The following is a 4,924-nucleotide window of genomic DNA, read 5'->3' on the forward strand; positions in this document are numbered from 1 at the left end:
TCGGCGGGGGCCTGGCTTCAGGTTCCACCCAGACGGAACTTGGACTCACCTGCCTCGGCGCTTCCTTGGAGCTCTTCTTCTGGTTCGCCAAGGTCCAAGGGCACATTTTTCCCCAGATCGGGAGGGCCCCCTAGCGCTCCCTCCTACGGATCCAGAATATACCACAGTAATTAAATCTTGCTTATTGGTGTAAAGAAGACTGAAATGTAACATATGTACTGCATTCACAACTCCTCATGAACCACTATTAAATGATTAGTATTCCATTATTCTGCACTAAGATAGATCTTAAGAAAATGGGCACTTATATTTATGGTGTTTACAGTATGTGTAAGAAGTATCACAGATTCAGTAGCAAAAAGTACTATAAATTGCACAACATATCCTTGTTTCTATGGTACCAAGTGTTTTAGACCTGTTCTAATGTTCATGGAACATTTCATAGTACAAAGCTCTGCAGGGAATAAAAAACAAGTAAGTTTCTTTGTTTAGCTGAATAATAGTATACTGAAAGCAAGTATTTTGCAGAACTAAATATTTAGTGAAATAGAAGTTAGTGTCCTTTAAAGCAAAACTCCAGTTTCAGCTTTGCTATAGTAAAAAGTTATTAGCTTATTACAATTACTTATTCGAAATAAAATCTTAAAATGAAATTCTTCACTCTTTTAGACCTGTGCTATTTAATCCATAGACATTGACTATGTAGAAATTACAGGCTGCCTGTTTCTCCTTCAGTCCCCCAAGGATCTCCCACTGGGATGCTAGGCACATGGACACCAGACAACAGTATACTGCTTTCCCATATTCCTTGATCCTTGGAACTACAGTGATACCAGGGTGCACCATGAGGACACTGATGGACCACACTGTGGTTGCACCCCTTCCTCCCACAGAAGATTATACAGTTCAGATTTAGGATGTTATGAGACCTTTTAAAGGACCATCAAAAATGTTGTAATGCATAAGCTTATATATAATGCACTACAATGTCTTTTTTTTTTGTTTCAACTATTGCTACTATTTATCATTTCTAAAGTGCTACTAGACATACACAGCTCTGCACAGATAAACATAGGAAACGGTCCCTGCCCCATGGAGCTTACAGTCTAGTCAAGACAAGCATATATGACAAACAAGAGTCTGTGGGATGTTTATATATTGTAGAGAACCGGTTAGAATTTAAAGTAGCCTAAAAAAAGATAAGCTTTGAATCTAGTTATGAATATGACCAGAAAGGGAGCATAACATACTGACTCAGAAAGTCTATTCCACTGCAACAAGTGGGAAAGCCCAAAGTCAGGAGTTGGCAGTGGAAGAGAAGGGCATAGATAATAGTGACTTGCCCAATGAATGGAGGTTACGAGGAAAGGTATAGAGAGAGAGAAGATAGGTAATGAGGAGCTACAGAGCAAATGTATTTGTAAGCGAGTAAAAGAAGCTTGAACTGTATGTGGAAGCAGATGGGAAACCAATGTATGGATTTGAGAAGAGGGGTTACATGTTCCTAGCAACACTGAAGGAATATAAGTTGTGCAGCCAAATTTTAAATAGATTGCTGGAGAGAAAGGTGATTCATGGTGAGGCCCGCATTAAACAAGTTGTAGTAGTCTAAGCGGAAGGTGATAAGAGCGTGGATGAACGTTTTGATAGCATGCTCAGAAGGGAAAGGACAGATTTTGGTGATGTAAAGGAAGAAACGATATGCTGTAACTTAGAAATATCCAAGGACTACTTCTATAGCAAGGGTTTTATTAAAACTTCTTTAAGAGAAATAGACAACATTGCCTTCATCAGGGAATCATTAATCATAAAATAGAAACATAGAAAAGTGACAGCAAAAAAAGACTGTATGGCCTATCTAGTCTGCCCATCCACCCAACTAATTCAACTTACAATTTCTATCACTCCCTCAGAGATCCGCTGGGGTACATTTTAAAAGACAGCGTGCGCGCGTACTTTTGTTCGCGCATCAATCGCGAACAAAAGTACGCTGGATTTTATAAGATACGCGTGTAGCCGCGCGTATCTTATAAAATCCGGGGTTGGCGCGCGCAAGGGGGTGCACATTTGTGCAACTTGCGCACGCTGCTCGTTCCCTCCGAGGCCGCTCCAAAATCGGAGTGACCTCAGAGGGAACTTTCCTTCCATCCCCCTGCACCTTCCCCTCCCTTCCCCTACCTAACCCACCCTCCCGGCCATATCTAGACCCCCCCCTACCTTTATCAGAAAAGTTACTACTGCCTCCGGGAAGTAGTAACTTACGTGCGCCGGTGCGGCAGGCCCCGACACAGGCCGCAGTGTCAGAACACTCGGCCACGCCTCCGGACCGCCCACATGCCCCAAACACGCCCCTGATCTGAAACCACACCCCCTGGCCACGCCCCCGACCGCCCCTTTTTGCGAGCCTCGGGACTTACGCACATCCCGGGGCTTGCGCGCGCCACCGAGCCTATGCAAAATAGGCTCGGCGCGCGCAGGGGCGGTTTAAAAGGGTTATGCGCGTACCTTATGCGCTTAACCCTTTTAAAATCCGGCCCTCAGTGTTTATCTCATGCTTTCTTGAAATCAGATACTGTTTTTATCTCCATTACCTCTACAAGAAGGCTGTTACATCCATCCACGGCCATGTCTGTAAAGAAATATTTCGCCCTCATCCCATGTCCCCTAGTTCTAGAACCTCCATTCTATTGAAGGAGGTTCACAACCTGTGCATGGAAAGCTTGGTAGTATTAAATGTCTCTATCCTGCCTTACCTCTAGGGTATTCTTGTTTAGATCGTTAAGTCTGTCCCCAAAGCTTTAGAATGAAGACCAGTGACATTTTACTAGCCACCCTCTGGACCAACTCCAATCAGTTTATATACTTTTGAAGATGCGATTTCCAGAATTATACACCAAGGGCTTATATAGAGGCAGTATCACTCTCCTTTTGCTGTTGATCATCCCTTTCCCCATAAAATGACTATAAAAGTATCTCTCTGGCTTTTATAGTCATTTTAGCCACTTGTTTGGCCACCTTAAAATCATCAGATATGATGACCCTCAGATTCTGTTCTTTCGTTCTTAGAAATATTTCATCCACTATACTGTACCTCTCCCTTCAGTCTTTGCAGCCTAAATGTGTAACTCTGCATTCTGTAGCATTAAATGTTAGCTGCCAAACCCTAAACCATTCCTCGAGCTTTACTAGATCCCTTCTCATATTGTTCACACCTTCCTGGCTGTCTGCCCTATTGCAGATTTTGGTATCATCGGCAAAAAGACAAACCTTTCCCGACAATCCTTCAGCAATGTTGCTCAAGAAAATGTCGAAAAAACTAGTTCAGTGACCAGTCTCTGAGGCATACCGCTAGTAACGCCCCATCCTCAGAATGAACTTCATTTACCACTATCCTTGTCACCTCCCAATCAATCAGTTTTTAACCCAAGTCAAGTCACTCTATTTATTTATTAGTTGCCAATGCAGATCTTACTGAAATTGAAGTACAGGGATTCCATTAATTTGCTCACTACAGAGGTCAGACTAACCAGCCTATAGTTCCCAGCCTCCTCCTCCTCAGGTCTACTTTTGTGAATAGGAACCTCATTTGCCTATTTCAGTCCTCTGGAACTACTCCTGACACTAAAGAAGCATTGAAAAGGTCAGCCAGCAGGGTTGCCAGAACTTCTCTATTCCTATAGTACCCTCAGATGTATTTCATCAGCCCCATCACTTTATCTATTTTAAGTTCAGTTACTACCTCACAAACACACTTTTCTGAAAATTGATTGAGGTTTATATCATCTCCAATCTTATTTGTGTTTACTTTATGTGGTCCTCCTCCTGGTCCTTCCACAGTGAACACTGAACAGAAATATATGTTAAGCAGTTTTGCGTTTTCCTCATCAGTATCTACATATTCCTCTCCTTCATCTCTGAGTCTCACAATGATACTTTTGCACTTCCTTCTATCACTAGCAGAGTCTTGTCTCCCCATTTTACCATATTTGCTATTTTTTCTTCCATTTGCATCTCTGCATTTCTGACCACTTTCCCAGTTTCTCTGCATTGACTGTTCCTTCTGTTAAGAGAGCAAGACTTACACAAGTCAGAGAGTGAGCACTGTCTTTAGCAGGACCCAACTTGTGGAATTCAATGCCTCTTGAGATAAGATTGCAGAGAAATTTTAAACTATTTAAAGGAATTTTAAAAACATGGTTTTTTAAACAGGCGTTTTATAAAGAGAACGGAGAAAGTAAATAAAGGCATGCATCACAAACTCAGCACTTAGTTTTACTATGTGCTTAGTTATTATTTTGATCCAACTTCTCACTGATAACTTTGTAAGTTAAACTATGATACAGGTATCAAAAGGACAACTCAAACTAACATCATATAATTGTATATTTGAACACACTTTGTTACCGAATCATTTTTGGCACTTTTATAATGTTTTACCTGGTTTAAATACTTTATGTTACTATATGTGCCTTCCTGTAAACCGTTGTGATGGTAAATAACTTAACAATGGTATATAAAAGATTTTAAATAAATAAATAGTTTTTCCACTTTCTGCGATCTCTTGTAGTTTATGAATGCCAGACTTTTTTTTCCTTACCTTTTCAGCTACTTTTTTAGAAAACCATAATGGTCTCTTTTTCCTCTTTCCCTTATTTATTTTCTTAACAAAAGGGTTAGTTGCCTTTATAATATCTCCTATTAGATATTATAATATCTCCTAGTAGTTTTGCCCACTGCTCTGTAAAGTTTTATAAGCGTAAGCTGAAGTCTAGATACTGCCCTGTTCTCCCCTCCTTATGGGGAATGACAATACTACAGAAATTAACATTTATTTTATCTTTATGTATGACACAGTGAGCCCAGAAACTCACACTTGTTTGACTCAGAATAAAGATTTATTGCAAGATACTAGGTTACCAAAACA

The 4,924-nt window shown here is 40.6% G+C and overlaps 1 protein-coding gene across 2 annotated transcripts in view; it reads left to right on the forward strand.

Moving 5' to 3' along the window:
- Positions 1–4,924, forward strand: part of PLCB4 (phospholipase C beta 4) — an 855,807-nt gene that overhangs the window by 798,358 nt on the left and 52,525 nt on the right. The window lies entirely within an intron of this gene.

The sequence above is a fragment of the Rhinatrema bivittatum genome, chromosome 3, assembly GCF_901001135.1.
Source record: "Rhinatrema bivittatum chromosome 3, aRhiBiv1.1, whole genome shotgun sequence".
NCBI classification, from domain to species: domain Eukaryota; kingdom Metazoa; phylum Chordata; class Amphibia; order Gymnophiona; family Rhinatrematidae; genus Rhinatrema; species Rhinatrema bivittatum.